This window comes from Balearica regulorum, chromosome 2 (genome assembly GCF_011004875.1).
Source record: "Balearica regulorum gibbericeps isolate bBalReg1 chromosome 2, bBalReg1.pri, whole genome shotgun sequence".
NCBI classification, from domain to species: Eukaryota; Metazoa; Chordata; class Aves; order Gruiformes; family Gruidae; genus Balearica; species Balearica regulorum.
The window spans coordinates 71,695,395-71,718,225 of NC_046185.1; the positions used below are offsets into that span (position 1 = coordinate 71,695,395).

At 40.6% G+C, this 22,831-nt stretch overlaps 1 protein-coding gene across 4 annotated transcripts in view; it reads right to left on the minus strand.

Moving 5' to 3' along the window:
* The window catches only part of LOC104641782 (poly(rC)-binding protein 3), a 531,086-nt gene extending 509,276 nt beyond the window's left edge, over nt 1-21,810 (minus strand). For all 4 annotated transcript variants that reach the window (XM_075744673.1, XM_075744669.1, XM_075744671.1 and 1 more), the window contains exon 1: nt 21,261-21,810. The gene's annotated coding sequence lies outside the window, so the exon portion shown is untranslated. The remainder of the gene's footprint in view (nt 1-21,260) is intronic.
* Between the last annotated feature and the right edge of the window lie 1,021 nt (nt 21,811-22,831).

Sequence of the window (22,831 nt, forward strand, 5' to 3'; positions counted from 1 at the left end):
TTCTTGTATTTGCTGAGGAATACCATCAAGTCTGTAATTCATTGAGTTCAAGGCAGAGAATACCTGCCCAGGGTAGCTGAATTGTTGCTAGCTGGTTATATAGTAGGACCAGCGGTACTCATCAACTCTCATCTGAATGTGCTTGAAAGAAAAGAATTGTTGGTAAATCAGAGCTGGCTTTCCATACCTTACTAATCATTGTCACTTAAAGAGGAGTGAGGCACACAATGCTTACAACAAAAAGGAAAGAAATTACTCTCTTGAAAGAAAAAAAAAAACTTCCTTATCTATGAGCCAGAAAAAAAGCTTGCTTTATCAGGAACTTTTCCTAGTGCCAAACAGCGTTGGGTAGAACTTCAGACTTAAAATATGCAGAGCTGAAGATTCAGACCATCTCCAGCTTTGACATGATGTTTTTTCAGTCAGTAATGAAGCATATATTTAGGACAGTAGCAGTTTCCCTGATTAATGAAGGTGAGGGTTTAGTCCACTGTTTTCAGGAGGAATTGATGGTGGCTGAGCAATGCTCAGCAACCTGCAAAACTGAGCTCTCAGAGAAGTGTTGAAATATACACCACTGAGGCTGATTTTTCACATTGCCAAATATCCTCTATCTGTAATCTTCGCAAGCCTGAGGCTGTTCTCATTCTGGTTACAGAAGTGTTTTCCAACTGGCTGGATTTCTGAAGTCAGGTTCAGAGGAGCAGGAGCGAGCGTTGGTCACCGAGCCACAAATGTGGCTTCTAGGAATCAAACCCCACAGCTGGAGCCCAAGGTTCAAAGTGCAGTTTTTCCACGGATATTTAGCTGTAAGGCTGTGTTATGAAAAGCACTTGCACTGGATCAAAGCACGGGACCCCTTCTGTTTCTAACTCATCCTCTGCTCCTAATTTCTTGACATACTGAAAACAAAAATCTGAAGCCGAGCAGGCCCTGCAAAGTCCAGTGCTTTCTAATAAACAATAATACTTAAATTCATTCTGAAGTTATATCAAAAGAATTGAGTAAACTGCTATAGGAGACTCATCAAGAATAGCTATACACATCTAACAGCAGAATCAAGTGCTTTGATGACTTTAACTTGAATCTGTATGCAAATTTTGCATAACTTGGTCATTAACAGCCATCTGCGGTCATTTTTGAGAATGGCTATCTTAAGTAACAAGACAGGTCACATCCAAGCCAGAATACCCCAAACAGACTGCAATTAGCTACTGGGATTAAATGTTTACTTTATGAAACAAGCATACACCTTTCAGGAAGGTGCAGTATTTTATGGCCTTAAAAACATTTATTCAATAAATTGCTATCACCTTTGAGCTAACTAACAAAGCCAGTGAGTACAAAACCAATATTTATACACTGAAACTGAAAACTAAAGGGTTTCTAGCATGCTGAACAGCAGAATATAGGTCCTTTTTATAAACAATCCTTATTGAAAAATGACAGCCCTGGCACAACTCACAGTAGGAAGGGGGAGAGGTAAGACACATTTTTTTGTTGCAGAGAAATGTAGTCTTGCTTTGAAGAATGCATGTCAGAGAGAACATCTTTTGAACTTGCTCTAACTGAGGCATTTAAAATATTTCTGTGCAGCAAGAGACCTTGTGATAGAATATGTTAAAGTGTCCAAAATGGTGAAACAAATAAGAGGGATTTCAGCACTGAATTCACCCATACAGACAGAAACCTCAGTGCTTGTGCACGTGAGCTACTAGGGTGGACTCTGAAGCAAGTACACCAGCTAGACTAAATTACGCTGAATGGCAATATCTTAGTAATGCTTTATATTTTATCCCACTGGTTAAAATTTCTGTAAAAAGGAAACCCAATATTACTTTAAAGTTACAGATGAGGTTGGGCAGAAACAGATGAGACTAACAGACTTCCATGACTCATAATAAAACCCCAGTAAAGCTGTCTGTGAGAAGTTCTACAATGAAAATCAAAACCACAGAAGACTTTAACGACATTGGGGTTTGAATAAGGAAATTGAAACTTGATTCTCTACACAGAATATACAAGTATATTTCTACACAATGTCATTGCAGAGAAATAAATAAAGCACACAGTGCCTGTACACGTATGTGCATTTCTCAAGCTTGAGTTTTGTGAAAACTGTGAATATCTAGGCAGATAGCAGATTGAATAAATCTCAGTTGTAACTACGCATTTACCAAATACTGGCCTGGATTATTCTTCCTCATAATAAATCTCACAGGAAAGAGCTCAGGAGGACGAATTTTCTTTAAGCATCTATATGAGGCACTCTTATTCATAAAGTCCCCAATTCATATGAATTTGACTACCCAACCTACTCTCCAAGCCAGCAGAAAATATGCTTCAAGTATTAGAGGGAACATCTACAAGCCCAAGCAGGATGAAAGCCCTCTTTGAAAGAAATGCCAATGAAAATATATTGAAGTGACTCCTACACTCTTCCATACTCAACTGTATTTTTATACCAAAAAATGAGGGGCACAGCAGATAACGTTGCTTATTACACAACAAAATTTTTGAGACCAAGGTGTCTTACTATCTGCTTTCCCAAGCCCAGCATAGGTATAATTTGCATCAGCAGGTGTAAATAACAATATGCAACTAGATTTTTTGAGTGATCCCTTGTTTTCTGCATTTCCTTCTACTATTTCTGTTTGACAGCTACTTTATTAACGAGATCTTAGCCATTTTCTTAGTGCTTATTCCAGTTTGCAGTCCAGCTCTTTAGCTATTTTCTTCTACTATTTCTGTTTGACAGCTACTTTATTAACGAGATCTTAGCCATTTTCTTAGTACTTACTCCAGTTTGTAGTCCAGCTCTTTAGCCTGCAATAAGTTGCACTGCAACAAAGTGACAGAGCTTTAATAGAGAATTGTACGTCTGGAACCTTCAAATGATTATCAAAAATAGGTACCTTCAAAATTGGTACTGGATGAGAAAGCGTACCTATAAACCAGCTACTGTAGGATCCCTTCAGAGTCACCTGTCAGCTTTTTTTAATTTTCCTTCAGCTAACTTTTAGGTCAGGTGACATTTTATTTTTTTTTAACAAGTGCTGTGTTCTTTTCCGGTAAGAACACTGCATCAATTCCAAGCTCTTGTTTTCTAACTTTCATATACCCACCTGTATGAATACAGATCTAATAGCTTAATGAGGGATCATGTTCTGTGAACCCCTGCTGCCTGCAGGCATATAGTTCTATTACACTCAAAATATTTATCGATTTTTTTTCTCTTATTGTTCTCAGTCATTGTACTTAATTCAACTCTCTGTTGCAGCTGCACATAAGATCCAAGGAACCTTCAGTGTCTGTTAACAAGTGCCCAAACAGATGTACAGGTGGGTTTTTGGCTGCTCATCCTTCTGCTTATGTGGTGTGATGGCACAAAGGCGAGATTGCACTCTTTGTATCAGAAATTCATTTCAACAGATAAATACTTTGAGGTGATAATACTCCCTGCCCATCTCCACCTGCCTTTTTCACCCCACTCTGGCAGAAAAACTTGCCTCCTGTGAAAAAGTCTGACAGAAAAGCTTTTCCAACACTAGTCAAAGCTGGGACATTGCACTTGGAAGTAACAGTGTTTCCTGCATGTGGATTGAAATGTATATACTCCCATTCCTTTCTCTGGCTTGACTAGATCTTCCATGATGCTGTTGGCCATCGGATTCCCATGATCCACTAAAAAAAGGATAAGGCTGTTCCTTACACCAGGGGATATTGGTTGGTCAGGAAGTCAAGTTCATAGAAAAACAAGTCCCCTGAACTTCAGGTCATGGAAACAAGGTGCCATGGAAACATCTCCAAGCTGCCACATTCTAGGGTTTAGCCACATTTTCACTTTTTGACCATCATCTTCTGATTTTCAGTTCTTTTTTGAAAAGCAATCATTTCTGAAATGGGGGAAGGAACTTGAGCACAAAAACTGGCTCCTGTGATCCTTTTGGTCTTGTACCATTGTCTGGTGACTTGAGAAGGGCAGAAAAGAAATTGCCTCTATATACGGTCTTTTGTGCTGATGAGGCAAGCAGGACAAACCAGAATGGAATGCAACTTTGCTGATCATAGAATATCATTCTATAATTAATTCAATCTCACTTGTGTATCAAGAGTGATTTAGAAAGCATGTGTAAAAAGTCTTGGTGTATGCCCAACATGAATAAGCATGTAGAGTACCAGTGCATTCAAACTGTTCTTCATTCTTTCTAATGTTCTTTTGGACAGTGAAATCATTGATGAAACTTGAACACCAGTCACAACAGGAATAATACATATATCAAAAGTTAGTCCACAAATGAACATAGCATACTGCATAAAAGCTAATGACCCACTGAAAAGCACAATTGTTAGAAGGATAAGGAAGGAATTTTATATAGTCCTTCCTTATGTGATCTTCCCTAGAACTATAAATTTCAGTTCAGTGGCAACCAAACTTTTTAAAACCTTCAAATACCCATAAATAGAACACTTTGAGCATGCCTTATGGGGAAAATAAACTTAACTTCAACACCAGGTGACCTAAAGTCTCTCATCATTCTAATCAGAGTTCTTTGAATTTTTTTAGGTGTTTGCTGCTGGGGAACAAATAAATGACAACAATTTGTGGCTTCCTCTCCTCTTTTCCTTTCTAATTCCTCCTCCACATCCTGGCACAAACCCACTATCTTTTCATTACTCAGAAAATTTCTGCTATTTCATGGAAATAAGATAAAGATTTTATGCTATTTATCCATTCATTTATTAATGGATACATATTCTAGATACCATTCCACCATCATCATTTGTGGCCCTGAAAAAAGATAAATACTTTAGTTGTTACACTGACCACGGAGTTAAAAACATACTTAAGTACTTGGATTACCTAAAGCCTAAACTGTAAAAGAAATTCAAATCCAGCTGCATGTCAGGCAGGATGCTATATAAATGCATGAGGTCCCTCAGCATCCTACTGCTTCATCCTTTCTGACTCTTTGTAAAGACATCGATAAGGAAAATTCAAAAGAACAACAGATATTCAGTAGTACACCTTTACATCAGGTTACTACATTTCTCTGATTCCTGTTATCTGATTTTGCTTTTATAAACATTTCATTAGAATATCTGAAGAGCTGCTTTGCCTTTTTGCTGTTCTGCAATATCTTAGTATGAACAGATAATTTGACATGTAAAATAGAGTTGCATCTCCCATAACACCTGTACTTGCCTTTAAGATATTTATCTACTCTCTGACACATTTGGATTGGTTGATAACAAGGAATTTCACGTGGTTGATCACATTTCACTTTCTCTGAGGCATAAATATTTTTGGGATAATTTCTTTCCTTTTTTTTTAAAATAAAATTCAACTTTGCTTTATTTGGAGGGAACTTAAAGTGCCTTGTACTAGAATTATTTATTAATGTAAATGAGGTCTAAGGAGAACAGGACCTGGCTCTCTATACTCTCCACCAAGCCCACCAGGTTTCTCCAGAAAACTGCAATAAATTAGAGTTCTACGACAACAAACTCCTGCTGTGTGTTTAAAAACAGGCATTTGTTGAAACTGATCCATTCCCAGGAGATCACAGAATCATAGAATCATAGAATATCCTGAGTTGGAAGGGACCAATAAGGATCATTGAGTCCAACTCCTGGGTCCACGCAGGACCAGCCGAATCAGATACTTCTTGAACTCGGTCAGGCTCGGTGCTGTGACCACTTCCCTGGGGAGCCTGTTCCAGGGCCCAACCACCCTCTCAGTGAAGAACCTTTTCCTGATATCCAACCTAAACCTCCCCCGTTGCAGCTTCATGCCGTTTCCTCAGGTTCTATCACTGGTCACCAGAGCAAGGAGATCAGCACTTGCCCCTTCGCTCCCCCTCATGAGGAAGCTGTAGGCCACGATGAGGTCTCCTGTCAGTCTCCTCTTGTCTAAGTTGAACAAACCAAGGGACTTCAGCCTCTCCTCATACGTCTTCCCCTCTAGACCCTTCACCATCTTTGTTGCCCTCCTTTGGACAACTCTCCAATAGTTTTATGTCCTTTTTGTACTGTGGCACCCAAAACTGCACGCAGTACTCGAGGTGAGGCCGCACCAGCGCAGTGTAGAGTGGGACAATCACTTCCCTAGACCGGCTAGAAATGCCGTGCTTGATGCACCCCAGGATACGGTTGGCCTACCTGGCAGCCTGGGCACACTGCTGACTGTTAAATTAAAGTCAGCAAGCAAGCAAAAGCCGTTCTTACTTGTACACTTCTGATTAATTCTCCCTATAACCACGGCTATTTATTTAGATCCGAATGCTGTTTGACTGGATGAGATACAACCACTCTAGTAAGAAGGGCCCGGTTTCAAGGGCTGTATGCTCCTTGTTTAGATGAGATGCTCTTGATCATCGTCCCACTGCAATTGCTTTTGGCCCAAGCCTAACAAGTTTTTCCCCCAAAACAAACGTGTGGCTGTCACTGGGCTACCAAAATTCCTTTTTATGCTATTACTCCTGATTTTCACTGCCTCTGGAAAAGAGGATAAATTGAAAGCCTATCTGGAATAAAGGGACGCAGAACCAGGCAAACGCAATTGCTGCCTTATTCTCTGCAGCTAGAGCGGCTCAAGGGCCTGTTAGCAGACTGCTCTAGGACAGAGTAGCAATGGTCTCTTGCACCACAGACCAATGCATTTGCAAGCCCTAATTCCAGAGTACAACAGTGACATTTCCAAGTGGGCAGCCCATTCAGGTAAGGCCAATACAGTACTGTCTGTATAAAATTTGCTGAAATGGCATCTGAGTGTTTCAGCAGAAGTGAAAGCGTTAACCAGAAGTCTTGTATAAATCACATTTTGCAGGAATCACTCTGTTACAACAGATTGTGCAGCACTATTTTTTCCCACTCTTTCTGATACAAGCACCCTAGGCAAACTTTCTAATTAGAGCAGCAGATGTATGCAGTGCCATGTCTCTGTGAAGTTATTATGCCTAAACCAAATTTTGTCACTAGCAGCCAATAATTCGTTTGTCTACTAAGGGCTTGAAGTGGCCATATCAATTATTTAAAAACATACCAAGAAGAGGAATCCATTTAAAATCTTCTGGGAAGCCCAGTTATAAAACAGTGCATGTTCAGATTTCATTCACAATATTGTCTTTTTAAAAATACAGTATTACTAATTAAGGCTTAGTGCATTAGGCTATTAGAACTTGAGTGATTCATGACAGCATAACGATCTTGCTTATCATTTGCACTTTAATTTATGGGCTACTAAGAAAAAAACAAAGGAAAAAAACCTAAGCAATTTGCAAAACTGAAACTCATCCAAAAATTGCTTGCAGTAATTTCTCCTGAAAAGTGATTTCACTGCGTGTAAGTGCTATGCTGGTAAGAAAATGCTTCCTATCAATAATTAAAGTATAATGAAAGTTTCATGTGTCAGAAGACACACTCAAAACAGGGCTACAAAGAACAACATTGTTTTTCATTCAGACCTTCCACATTTTAAATGTCATAGTAACACCCTTCTCAAGAAAGCATTATAAATAAACTATTTAGTGAAATATATGACTATTCAAAATGTAGCAGAAGCTGTAATGACAACACAATTCCAACAAAAGTTGCAGCAGAAAACAGAGGTCTGCACAGTGCCAAGCGTCCCTAAATGCCAAGGGTAGCCATGAAAGTTGTGGATAGTTACCATATGTCAGAGTTATGAACAAAAGCATTACAGAGAGGGCATTAAAGAAGCCTAGTTTCCTACAAACTTGTGTTGATTTCAAGTGTCCTAGCTGTCTAAGAAGGTCCAGCCAGTGACTGACTCCTATGGCTGGAGGTCTGCCTGGGGCCCATCGTTGACAATCTGCGGTCTCCTCCTCAGACTCAGTGTCCTTCTCATCTGTCCAGGCACATATTTGGAGGAAACTTCTAGGGACTGGATTGTATTTTGAGATTTCAGCCCCATGGCAGATGTGGCTGACATTGGCAAATGGACACAAGAGTTACTGGAGACAGGAGGAAGAAGGCAAGCAGCAGACTGTCATCAGCCTTTCAGAAAAACAGTCTAAAAATAACAGTAATTCTGCACACTGTTTTAAAATATCCACATCTAATACCAACAAAGACAGAAGGTTAGCAGGATTTTCAGAGAGGTCTTTGGTATAAAATCCTTCTTAATGTTGACAGAAGTTAGAGGCTGAAACACGTTAGAGGGGGATTTTCCAAGATGCCTGAATTTTCATCCAGCTGATCCCACTGTTTCCTCACTCTGGTTATTATTAAACTCCACTGTCTTCACACCAGGTGAAAGCACTTATGCTAGAAGGTGGGAGGACCATCCAAGCTCAGGACGGCCAGGACTGCTGGCCTTCAGCAGCATCCCTCAGGAGGAATACAGTCCCTCTTCTGCCGAGGAGGCACCTCCACCACGACTCTGCTGCTCAGGAAGTTCACAAACCAGCATACAAGTGAGATCTGGTATGTTGGATCAAAATATTAAGCAGGCTAAACAGTAGAAAGCTAACCCTCAAAACACGCAGGTGGGTCTGAACAAGGTTACTGCAAGCAAACTGCACCCAGGACATTTGAAGGCAAGCCTGCCACATTGCTACAACACTCATTGGAAACACTATCGCAATGCAAACTCTGCGTGATTCCAAAGGGATGCTGGGCTTGGCGTGAGGCCACCGATTCTGTGACTGAGGAGATGCTGGCTTTGAAAATAACTGATGTTATTGTAGCCTGAAGAATTAACTAAATCTCTAACTAAACATTTTTTTTAATACTTTACATTTAAAATGGTTTAATTCTTCTATGTGGCATTTAGGTGAAAATTTAGAGCAACATCTGGATTGATGGGACCATTTATATAAAAAAACCCTCAGGTTTGGGGCAAGAAACGTTAAATTTGGACTAAACTCTCTTGGTTGGTCTCCTTAGTTCTGCCATCTAATAGACTGAGGTCAGACTGGAGTGTCCTATATTCAAAGTCCATAATTCAGGAGGGGACTAGCGGCCTTCTTAATTTTTTCCCCCCAGCATCCTGCTGCGGGAATGGGAGTTAGCCTTGTCAGGTAAGAAACCCACTCTCTTCTAACACCGAATAAGAAGCTCTTTGATCTACGGATCTTCCAGCAGAGCCACAGCCTGTCATCTCCAGTGGCTTCAGCTACTCAGACAAATTTGGAGTCTCCAATCCCCTCTCCACCTCTTCTCATGCATCAATCTCTACGTACAGTTAATATTAAAAAGTGCACCAAGTACAGCTCCATCTCATGTGATAAGCTCGGTTTATCACATTTCGAAGTGTAGGTAACTTCTGTTCAGTAAATTCAAAACTCTCTTCCACAGGATCTCTGTTTAGCAGGCTGTGGTACACAAGTACTGTTGGTAATACAGTTGAAGCAATTAGGTCTGGAACCATCTGAAGATGCCACCTGTTTTCCAGTACTCAAATACTTTGATCAATCTTTGCCATGTAGGAGCTTCCCATGCCGTTATAGGCCAAAGTCAGTATTTCCAAGTTCTTGTACTCATCCAATTCTACCATGACTTGATTCCTAACAGTCAAATTGAGTAAATCCTGGGCTACATCCTCCCTCCTTTTGCTTTTCTTAGCTTCATCTCCATTACCCCATCACATTTCCTTCTGGTTTTTTTTTCTTTTCCCTCCTGATTTATGGAACACCTAAACATTTCTAAAGGAGCTAAGAATTCGTTTGCAGTTAATATAACCTTATTGATAAAAAGGTTGACTTTCTTGATTTGTTTTGGCCATGCAAAAGTAGTCCATGAATAACAAGAGAGGTGCTGCTCACAGTTTGAAAACTCTTTTGACCAGGCTTTAGTAGAAACTCCAAACTGTCCCTGTGTATCCCGGGAAATGCAAAGCTCTTATAGGTTATTTGTTATGACACCTTTCCCTGATGTGCTGATTCTTACCATAGCAACAGCATGTGGAAAAAAATTTTTGAAAATCAAAAAGCATCCAAAGCATCCTAGGAAAACAGGTCACACAGTGCCATGACACATTATTATAGTCTTTTTTGCCAGATCAATAGTTCATTTTTTAATAAAAAAATTCTGGTGGGTTTGGTTTTTTGTTGGTTTTGTTTGTTTGTTTGTTTGTTTTAATAATAGCAACATAAACAACAACTCTGTGCATTACTGCATTCTTTCCAGCCAGCATAAACATTCCATTTTTCTGGATAGAGATAGTACAAAGGACTTTATGCTTCTTCCAAGCCCCAACCTTTGTGCATGCAAACGCTGGCAGGCTATTCCCCTACGCAGATCTTGAATCCCTTCCACGCCCAGGTCTGCAGGACAAATATGACTCAGAGTTTACTCCTACAAACACTCAAATGAGAAACTGCAGCCCCACTAGGTTAAATGGGGCAAACCCAATGAGTGAAGTTTTTTGCCCATGTAGGCATACATAAATCTTAACGCTGTGACACACACCCTTTTCCATGAAGAGGATGTCTACACCAGGATTAAAGGTAGCTCATTACTAATGGACTAACACCTTGCAGGTAACATGCATAGTCATTCTGCAGGCGAGGCAAACGTCAACAGGCCCCGGAGAGTCTGGTGTGGGGCAGCTGATATGAGTTCCAGTTCCAGCTCCTTCGTTCACTGTGGGATTTTGCTGACTTTTAAGTATTGCTTATTGTAGTATTATTGTAGCACTATTGTATTAGATACTACTTATTGTTCTATTTTTAAATATCTAATAACAGAACTGTATCTTATCCATCCATATTAATCTTCCGACAGAAGATTAATGACAAGTAATACAGGAAAGTGTTTGGTTTTTTTTAAAATGACAAATGCAATAATTCCACATTTGGTAAATATTAACCTACCTGTATAACGTACTAGTGTATAAAATAGTTTGTATATACCTGAACTTGATAAAGATGGCAATAGTCATATCAATCTAATTATAGAGCATTCACCCTTCCTTGTGAAATGTTGCTTAAAATATTTCATGCATAGAGGCAATGACTTTAAAGTTGCAAATGATTTATAAGCTTCACTATCATGACTTCACTCCTTGGTTTTTGAGAAAGAAAAGAAAAATGCAAACTGAAAATATCATGAACTAATGCCCTTCACGTTTCAAAATAAAGCCATATCAATTAAGTTCTCAAAACATAAAAAGGCCAGCCACATGTATTTGCTGCCCTCTGCTTACACTATACTTCAAGGAACAAAAATAAAATATACATGTTCCTTTTCCCAGTAATTTCTAAATTAGAAAATGAGTCCAGAATCAAAACTTACTATATTAATTTCCAGCTTTCCAAATGAAGTACAAGTGGTAAATCCACATGAAATCCAATGCATTCTTGATTAGGACTATTAGTCTGATTTGAAAATAATTTTGCTTAGAGCATAATGGCTACCTCCTATTTGAAATATTACTGCTTAGAATATTGTATCTGTTTAAATGTTAAAGTATCAACTCTCACCAACTGAAATGTAATACAAAGGAGAAACAGGATTTTTTTTTTTTTTCAAACTATAAACAAAGGTTGCTTCTGTCTTCCTAAAACTATTTATAGTAAGAAACCAGAACTAAGCCAAATGAAAATGAGTCTGCAAAAACCCCGTAGAGCACTATGCACTGGAAGACTACACCTACCCCCAAAGAGAAATGTGGGTAAGGCATTTGACATATCACTCGCTCTCTGAAGGTCAATACTGAAGACTGGTTTAAGATCAGTCATCGCATGAATGAGGAGCATGACCAGAACCCTGTTGTGTCTAACTTTACACCATTGTCTATCCTCCACAGGAATTTAGGTGTCCTCACCAGAGCTGAACTCTGTCAGGCAAGAACTTGCTTTTTAAGCCTAGCACAGGAAGACAGCGAGCAGGACCGCTCCATGCTTCGGGGCAGTAAACACGGTGCAGAAAAGGACACTGAAGCTCAAGTACAAGATTAGAGCAAGAACAAAGTAATATAAGCAGGCCATGAACAGATATAGGGGAAAAGAAACCAGAATAATGAAACAGCCTCCAAATGGTAGTATGGGAACTAAAAAAAAAAGAATAAATAATCCCTAAATAGTTGTGAGAAGGAGTTTGCTCAGTACATGAAAGGAATTATAAGATATCTTGGCTGGATAACCCAGAAGAATCAGTCATATCTTCTTATGAGTATGCAATTCTCTGTAGGTATGTTTAAAGGGAGAAAAAGAAGCATTTAAAAAATATGTTATGAAAAGACACCAGAACCCATAGAACATGATCAAAGTAAAATCTAAGATCGCCAGCTAGCACTTGTGATTTCTTAGAATTTTAAAATATTTTATTTAAATAAGTTAGCTAAGATTTTTTAAAAACACATATTTTATGCTAGTCTAGACAGCATGACATCATCTGTCAGCATCTTATTTCTCACAGGGCTGGGTAAACCGTTCTTTTCCAACTCTTTCCTTCAAAGAGTGGAATCCATAATGTGGTTTTGTGTGTGTGTGTGTGTGTGTGTGTATTTGTGCATAATCTAATTTCCCCATTTAATATTTTTTAAAAAAATCATTAAAAAGATAGCCAATGAGATCTAAGATCTTTATATTTCATTTATTACAAAACATATTCTAAACTTTGTCTCCTTTTCTCTGAAGGCATTTTATTCTGAATTTCTTTTTATTTTTCGATATTGTTTCTTCTTATTCCAAGAGAAACTTGAAGCATACGTTACCATTTCAAAGTAAGCTTAACACACGCTGCATAGGTACAGCACATTGCAGGTGCAGCTATGAGGCAAAAAGAAGCAGAAAGATGTTTTGTTTGGGAGCCACTAACCCACTGGATTAATAAAAAGCGGTACAAGTCAGTGTGAAATACGCCGGGGCCCATGAAGGAGATACACGTGACGGTTGTGGGAGGGAAGCATGGAGCTACCAGTGGGGCTGCTGAGCACTGGATTTTGTTGTTCACGATCCGATGAAGCGAAATAAACCCCAAGTCGCGGGCACTGCTCTGCTCAACGGGGCTCATGAGGGACCAGGTAGCCACTCGTGAGGGGCATGGTACTCCTGGAGCCTCTGCCACCCTCCTTCTCTGCAGGCTGTCCTGAGGGAAAAAAGCCCCACTTGATCATGTAATAAAGACAGCATCAGCAAGCGTGCCCATGGATGATGAATTAAATACAGAGGCAACATAAATACCGGCTTTTTGTAACTTTTAAATGCTTGATTTTTGCCTCCTAAGTGTTTTGAGCATCTTTTTTGCCTTTGCACACAGCCGTCTAAACTGCTCACTATAAATACTGTTCCAGGTGGCTTCTTCCTTTCTTTGTGTTACAACTTCAAGTCTTCCCAGCCAGCCTCTCTTCTAAATAATTTCTAACTCGGAATCTCACCAGGACATTCAGACCAAGAGCACAGATCCGTCATCAGTGTAAGTCAATTTTATGCTGCCCTTTCCTATGTCCGCCCCCCCGCCTCTTTGCCTTGAGGCAGCTGTAATGTTCACATGAGCAGTTAGTCAGCTGGATCAAGGATCCAATCTGGATGAATTTTTCTTTTTTCATATTACCAGTTGCAGCACATCATTCGGAGGAAGGAGGGAGGAGCGTGCAGGACTCCCTTTGCAGAAGCCGCTGGAATTTAGATGAACTTTAGCTGATCTTGAAACTATACTTTAAATAGATAGTGTGCAGCTCCCTTTCAGCCTGCCTTTTTGCCTTCTACCGGTAGTTGTGCTTTCTTGCAATCTAGCCTCCATCTCTGATATTTGTCTTGTGCTTTTTATCTCTCATGTTCTGTTGAATCTCATTAATTCCATCGCTGTGCAATGCCTTTCCCTCTTCCATCCTCTCTCTTAAGGACTCCCCCACACTTACCTTTTTGCATTTTTGCTTATAAATGTTTGTTATCCTTTTGCTAAGTCTTTTCCTTGATTCCAGCTCCTTTACTATCCCTGACTCTGCCTCCCATCGCTTACATCTCTAAGCTGCACACATAGGTGCCACACACAACCAAAATCTGAGTAAGAGTGCAAATTCAGAAGTTGCTTTTAAGATTTTGGCCTTGAAGATCTAGCTTGAGCTTGCCTTTGCAATATGCCCTGGAAAGATCTCCGAGGAGTGGAGGATCTGATATTATCCATATGGCACTGCAGATTTTACCTTCAGACATGAAAGAATCATAAAATCCTCCCTTTCCCAGAGTCTTCCATATTGGCAGGCAGAGGAATCCTGCCAATCCCAAATGCTAATACAAGCACCAGTCCCCACTCAAAAAGTGTAAGGAGTCTTAAAACCAAGCTGGTGGCTAGAACAGTCAAATCTACAATTCTTTCCTAGTCTCTGTCCCACATTACCACTGAAAGCTAAGTATAAAAAGAAAAGAGAGGGAAAATAAATTATCCTCTTCTGGTTTCTCATTTTACTACTACTGCTGCTTAAAATTTTGTCTATGATGTACTACAAAACCCAAGGGGGGTGTGTGGGGGGGTGTTGCTGTGATAGCTAATTAGTTGATGTCTGTAACATAGAATCATAGAATGGTTTGGGTTGGAAGGGACCTCAAAGACCATCTAGTTCCAACCCCCCCCGCCATGGGCAGGGACACCCTCCACTAGACCACGTTGCCCAAAGCTCCATCCAACCTGGCCTTGAACACTTCCAGGGAGGGGGCATCCACAACCTCTCTGGGCAACCTGTTCCAGTGCCTCACCAGTGTCTCATCTCTGACATGTAAAGAATTACCTATGAAGTATTTATTTGCTTTTAGAATCCATAAAGTATTTTTATAGTAGGTGAAAATCCAAATATAGAAAGAATTACTTCTTGTACATAGATGGACATCCAGAAACATACAGCTAAAACATTAAAATTGAACTATCATATACAATCAATATATTTAAAATGTTTCCCATATTTAACATGTTCTTTATTTAGACCTCAGATTTTAGAAAGGACTTTCAATTTGTTTCGTCCTGCTGCAGAATTGAGCAATGACACATTGCAGAAATCATGTGAAAGTGCCAAGGAATTTTGGTCTAGTGATGCAGACTGCCTGGAACACAAGCCATCTCATACAATATAAGCTTGTGTGAGATGATGATGATGATAATAATAATTATTATTCACACCTTCCCTGTTGTCATTGCTCTACAAGTCTGTTTCCAAGTCTCTCACTTAGGCAAGCAATCTCACTGAAGTTGAGGAACTATTTAACACAAATAGGAATTGCTGAATTTAGCCTTAACTATACTACACCATTTTACAGGTAGGAAAAGCATCACACAAACCCCACATTCAGTGCCACTTTAGGAGATATTCATCAGAGCTGCAACGAGAACTCCCAAGACAGAGACCATGCCTTTGTAATGGTTAAGAGCAAGATAAGCCTTAATTTTTAATTTCCATATTTTTCTAGTCTAAATCATTCCCCATTCATTATTATAAGTTAAAATGCATAAATCTTTTCAAAAGGTACACAAATGAAACAAAACACACTTCTCCATTGGTATCACAACAGGAGAAGGAACCATTCACATTCTTATCTAAATGTAAGTATTACAGTTGCAAAGTCTGCTCCTGTGACAACCTCTGCTGGATTGTATACATTTCATTAGGATTCTGCACTGCCAGTAAACCACTGGCATTTTGTCATGTATAGAAACAGCCCTTAAGTACGAGGAAGCTTAGAAGTACATCATGGCCAAGTTCTGACTTCTCCAGAAAGAGATGTTTTTGTTTTTCCTGAGAGGTTTACTAAGCCATGTCAGGGCTTTCGTTACTTCCCAGCTGATGCTCCCTGTATTTCACCATGTTGTCATAACTCTACCTGGATTACTGAAGCAGCCATCATGACTTAAAGGTATTGCCCCAAACTGCTGCAACTGGCTTGCAGATACATTTTATACTGAACTTACCCAGATGAAAAGATGGCAATGATAAAGGAACCATACGTTCACAGCTGGTTTATTCTACCAGAGCTCAAATAATCCAGCCACTTTGATTTGCTTAAAATTTTTATACTTTCACTGCAGATCAAAAAAACTCCAAAACTTTATGGGAGTACCAGATGACTCATTATAAAAGATATTGTTGTATGCAAAGTGTCAGTAAGTTTGAAAAAGACCTTGTCACTACATATGTCATTTATGTTACTGAAAGTGTGATAACCAGTCTTTAAGAGAGCGAAGTTCTCACCACATCTCAGTGGCCTACCCTAAAACATTGTTATGAAACAAAACTTTTTTTTTTTAATGCATACAGAAGAGACTGTCTAAAATTAATAATAATAAATATTTTCGTAACTATTTTAAGCAAACTAAGAGACACATTTTACTCAAACAAGGCGCAGTCCTGAACTATCCACACCCCCAAAAAGAAATGAAAGAACAAATTAAGGATTTTATCTATCATTTACAGAAGATAAGAATTTTGCTTCCTTATAGCCTATTAAGCGTGCACAGCATTTGAATATATCTAATGCATAGATGAGAAAGTCACAGACGTTACAAGGTAAACAGATCCCTAATAAAAATGACTGGATTCATACACCCTGTTAAAAGCACTGCCCGTTAGCAGAAATAAATAGTGCATTACATATTTTGCCCTATAAACAAAGCTTAATTTTTGCTACCGATATCACTGCAGCATTGGAATAGGTACCCAGTTACAAGCGTGGAGCTAGAGCAGTCAATCGAGTGGGAGAACGTGGCCCCACCCCACTTTAACCAGGAATTAACTGGGCTGCTCTAAACAGATCCCACAGGACAAGAGTGGTCATGGGGACCTGCCAAGTCTCATTCCGAAAAGAGCATTCCCTGTGAATTACGGTCAAAAATGTGTCTCCTTTCATGAAGTATGAAATCTCATACTCACATCAAGGAAATTTTGAGGGTTTTACCTACAACGCCACAGCTACTCTTGCATTTGGTTGGGGTTGGTGGAGCTGTTACATTGTGTTATTCCAAATTTAACAATAATATTCTTTTTTCCCCTTCCCACAAACACTTTCTCCACACAAAGCATCCTCCAGCCCACACAGGTAAGTAGAGTATAACAGCTGGATGCAAATCCAGGGAAAACTGGTGTAAATGAAAACATACCACAAAGAAAAAAAACGCTGTAGCTGGAGACTCCTCTCCACAATTATTTTCCATCTGACCTCTTAAAAACAGTTGTCATCAGAGAGCTGTGTTAGCACTACCAGACTGTAATTAAGTCTCCCATATCTACTCTAATACGAAGGAAAAACCACGCAGATCACTGAATGCAAACCACGAGATAGAGGAGTTTAATACTGTTAAAGGCGAGGAAGAGACTTGCTATGTTAGCCCGACAGAGGAGTTTAATACCGCTCAGGGTGAGGGAGCGACTTGCTATGTTAGCCCCGCAGCCGCCCCAGGACCAGTCAGTCAGAGGCTCTGCTTTCCCAAGAGCCACGCTCGCCCCTTCCCTGCCGTGCCCGAGCGCTGCTCATCACCCCCGACATTCAGCCCCATTCACCAAGACTGGGAAGGTAACTGCTTGTAGTTCTGTTCAGTGCCTGGCTCTTCAGTTACGCACGGTTGGTTCACAGGAGGAATATACTAATTTTCTTCTATGTGTAAGCAAGTACAGTAGAAAAAAAAAAAATTATTACAAAAAGTATATTTCTAGCAGATGAAACGCAAATAAAAAGTCCGCTTTGCATCAAGTAACCTCATTCATCTAAACATTTTAAAATTACAAATATACACTTAGGTTGAAACACACATAGTACCATTTAAAACTAGTAAAGTAAGAGCGATTTACAGAGAAAAATGGATTAATTTGTCTTCAGATGGATTATGCTACTGCTTTTTAATGTATATTGTGATTGCATTCTGCATAGATATAGACAATACCACTGCACCCCATCTCCAAAAATCCCAGGCAACACTGTGATAGTTTTAATTTCCTGTTAAAAATTTAAGAAAATCCGAGATCAATATAGCTTCCTCAGTAAGTATGTCCAAATGTAACAGCAATTTTGCTCTGCAAGAAAACGCTACTGAAACTGATGGATAGCTGTAGTTTAGGACAAGACAAAATACCCACGTTCTTCATTTGTGGAAGTACCACATCCACAGAATAAAAACTCCTTGGACTAAGCATTTTAGACTGATATTGCAGAATAATAAAGTGTAATAACCTAAGAAAAATAATTTCAGTTGGCTAACAGTAGAGAGAAATCCCACCTTACTTTTATAGCAGTAAGCTCCACAAAGTGAGAGCGACTTCTGAACACTCCCTCCATTACTTTGTCTATAGCAGTTCACAGCATTATAAAGCTTGTTTCAAGAGGAGGGGAAAAAAAAAAAAAAAAAAAGGCTTTAGAGCTGAATAAATCCAAGGTTTGAGGTTTAATCCAAGCCTCAAAACACAAACTAAAGGGAAGTTTCATCTAGGTTATTACATTACAGAATAACCTAATGTGTGCTGCCATTCACATCAATGGGAACGACCACCAGATCAAACTCAACGTTAACCTCGCTTCAGCATTTTCATTCCCAGCTGAGAGCACTCTGGTCTTTCAGTTGTTACCATAAAGAAACACGTTACTTGGTCTTTTCTTTTTTTTGTAAAAATATGCCATCCTTTATTTTTTTCTTCACCGATGTCAACAGCTAGCCAACCAGCACAAGTAACTTAGTGCATAGATTTCTCAAGCAAACACTGCTTTTTCACAAACAGCTAAAGAATACCAAGAGAATTCTCTTTAAAAGCCCATGAGAAAAACAATGCTAAAGTTTTCCATCTACTGACACATTTTTGTGTTGCTGTAGTAAAAGGAAACATTTATTTCTAAACATGCTGTATGCACCCAATGTAAAACCTAAACAAAATGAGACATTACAGATCTGTTGGTAATTGTATCCTTTGGAAATATCCCGAATCCTGACATGTTTTGGATGAGTGCTGAACACAAGTAACTCCTAGTGACTTCAGCTGGAGTTGTGGATATTTCAGCCTTCTCTGGATTAAAATGAGGAGGCATGATTTTTATCAGCAGAACAAGAACCCTCCTGTGCCATATGTGCTTTTAACAGCAAACTCTATCAAATCAGAAAAAATTGCATCACATCGCAGTGCTTACCAAGAAAACGTGTTTAGCCAGTAGTCAGGGTTCAGCAGAACAGCAGCTGACAAGCTAACATGCATCACCCTTATTTATTTATTTAAACTGCTAGTGCACTGTGCTGGTTTTCGTCTCTTTTTCTCGCTCCTGCATACCTTCAGGGATGATGTACAAAGCACATCAGGTGTTTCTTCCCTCACTGCTAGCAAGCATTAAGAATGGCACAACTCACTCAAAGCATGCTTCCTCCTTTCACATCAGCCAGCCACAGCAGGGAAAAAAAAAAAAAAAATCCCAAGGCAAACTTGTGTAAAATATTTTAATTTAGGCTAACAAGAAAAAGAAATGATGAAATGACTCTCCATAGCAAGACTACTTCCATGACTGCTCATTTTGTTGAATGTCATCTGCGCGGCATGTGGAAAGATAGGTTATTTTGGAATTGCATTAACTAGACAGGCAACATTAATGTTCCTGTATCCATACAGCATGAAGGGCTCTAAACTCAGGTGATAGTAACCTTTTTAGTTCATTTGTAAACTTTTAGATGCAAAAATGATTCAACCTGTTAGAAAACTGCATATACAAAGCGCTCTTTCATGTACTTTGGATCCACTAGATTTCCTAAATAAATTCCAGTTTCACAATCAGACAAGTGTAGTAATTTTGAGCTCTGAAAATTTGAAACTGTGTATAATTGTGAAGTCAGTTTTTCTTCCAAGTTCTTAAACAAAATCACCTGCTTGTTTTGAAACAAACAATGGAGATGTGAAAAATCCATGAAAAAGAGCCAGGGGCTGTTATTTTGCTTTATTTTAAGTGACACTTTGCAAATGGCACCCTGCAAGTTATGTCTTAACTCCTTGTTAAAATGCAACTAAAATCTATATTAGCCCACTTCACACACATAGGTAAAATACATAGTTGAAAGCACACTGAAAGGCTGGGGGAAAAATTCATGAAACAGATAAATTACTTTATTGCCTCTGAATAATAAATCGTTCCCCAGGAGATTTATAACAGACTGTTTTACTGAAGAAACACATTTCTGTCATCAATAGGAACAGTGAGCAGCTGAACAGCTGAAGAAAGAAAAACAGTCTAAAACAACTTTGGAATTGGGAAATAAACTGGGCTGCAATTCTTCTGGCTGGCCAAACTAATAACGTTTCATCTCTCTTTTTCTCACTGAACACTAATATGTGACAGCAAACGATCCATTTGCTCTGGATCACAACGCTATTTTCCCCACTTATCCCTGGAATAACACTGTCTTGGGCTGCCGGAGGAACAGAAATGCTATCAATACACGTTAGCCCTAAACTTTTCCCTCTCGGCACTCCTCTACTGAGAAGCCAGGAGAGGAATAAGAGCCATCACCTTGAAGGTGTCAGTAATGATCTATGGAAAGATGTCCTGGAGCACAGGGGACCGAACTCTGTGGAGAGCTCTGTAGCTTTCCTGCATCCCTGACCGATTTCTCCATCAGCAGTCTCTGCCGTGCTCCTCGCTCTATGTACAGTGGCTGTTCGGAAGCTTTATCACTCGTCATCCCATAAACAGAAAATACACATACATACGCACGCACACACACACTCAAGACACACGTGCACACGCACACTCACTCCCCCCGACATCACATGCAATTCTTTCCAAGTCCCCTGTGTACTGCTTCAAAACAGAAACCAAGCATACACACACACCCAAAACCCCCAACCAACCAAAAAAACCCCAAAACCCAACCAAACAAAAACCACCCCACCAAAAAAAAAAACCAACCCCACCAAACAAAAAAAAAAAAACACAAAAAAAACCAAAAAACTGAAAGGAGGAGGGAATGGGGGGGCGGGAGAGGGCGAAGGAAAAAAGAGCAGCTTTTTTTTTTTTTTTTTTTTTTTTTTTTTTTTTTTTTTTTTTTTTTTCCCTGCTGTTGCTGTGGCTCCCAAGCATGCGGTGCTAAGGAAGAGTAGTTCCCCACTTTCATCAGCTAGCTACATCCTTGGGATAAAAGGGAGCAGTCCGGAATGATGCTGAGGCTGCAGAAGGGAAAATAAGGCTTTGCAAACATGCCTCTGACTCCCCACGAAATTCTCTCCTCCACATCCCCTCCTCCCTAAAACCTGCCCTAAAGGGGGGTAAATAAAAAAAAAAAAAAAAAAAACAAACAAAAAAAACAACACACAAGGAAAAAAGTGATGAAAAGACACAACTCACCTTAACAAGGGGTGTTGGATGGGGTCAGAGAGGAGGAAGGGTATATAAAAAGATCTATTTTTAGCAGAGGTTGTGATAGTATTGAAACACACAGACACAGGGTTTGGAAGCAGGGAGAAGAGTATAAAAAACGAGGGGAAGAGAAATTATCAAGAAGGTGCAAGTCAGTCTGGCAGGAGAAAGGAGAATCCCCAAGAAAAAAAAAATTAAAAAAAAAAAGAAAAAAAAAAAAAAAAGAAAAACCACCAAATGCCAAGAGGAGAAGGAGGGAGAGCGTGGCGGTGCCGGGGTTTTGTTTTGTTTCTCTTCGCTGGGGGCGGGCGGAGACGGCAGGGCGGGGGGGGTCGCGCTTTTCGGCGAGGGGCCCCTCGCTGCCTCCCCGCGGGGCTGCCGCGGCCGTGAGCCTCTCCCGGCGGCTCCGGGCGGCCGGGCTCGCTCCTCGCCCGGCTCCGGCGGCTGCGGCGGGCGCGGCGCTCCCGCTCCCGCGGCTCGCTGGGGCTCTGCAGCCGCGTTCACGCCGCCGCCGCCGCCGCTCCTCGGCCACCCCCGCGCCCGCGCTCCCGCCGCCGCCCGCGGGCGCCCCCCGCCGCCCGCCGCTGCGGGCCGGGGCGCGGAGACGCTCCGGGGCAGGGGCGGGGCGGCAGCGGCGGGGAGCCGCGCCCGCCACAGGGGGTCCGGCGGGATGAGGGGGGTGCTCTCCGCGGCGGCACCGCCGGTGGCGGTCGGCTGCGAGACGAACGGTGTCGGCTGCCGGCTGCGGAGAGAGACCGGTGCTGCCGTGCGGGGAGAAGTGCCGGTGCGGGTCCGAGGGACCCCGGTGTCCCTGCAGGCATCTCCGTGCGGGACCCAGGCTCGCCCTTTAGGCTGCGGAGTGCCCCCCTCCTGAGCGCAGCCCTTCTTGCACGGCACCCGCAAGTAACACCTTTACCCGGGGTAAAGGGAGTTCGAGTCTGGGAAGCAAAACTTGGGCAGGCTGAAAGGCAAGCGGCGTTTTATTAGCTGAACGCGGCATGTCAGTGACACATCAGCGTCGCTCAGTATCGCTGAGAAAAGCACCGCCAACAAGCTGGGAGGCTGAGAACTGTACTTATTTTCATTAAAAGTAGTAAAACTGCATCCAGCCTTGCCTTTAATACAGAAGCGTGGCTCACAATGAGTGGCTCCAGCAGACGATGTTCATTCTTGATCCGAATGGAAGCTACCGCAGCGTTTTGTTGATGAGGGCTATCCAAGGGTCACGTTTGTCTTAGCTGACAAAATCCAGCAAACATTTAGGTGTTCTAGAAGCAAGCTTTTACCTGACTTATCACTCCCAAAAATACTCTGCAACTAAAAATAAATCCTGTGAAAGTTGTTTTTAAAAAGATAAATATAAAAACTTTGGACACCTTTTTACATTGTCATTGTCTAGATTGAAAGAAGTAAAAAAAAAAAAAAAAGTGGAGAATTTAACTGCACAGAAATAAATGAGCTTTTAAAAAGTATTTTATTTCTATTGTAAGTAAACACGTCTGTTTATGACTTGTGATTTTGAATTGGCATTGCCTCATAAATGAGAGCAAATGCAGGCC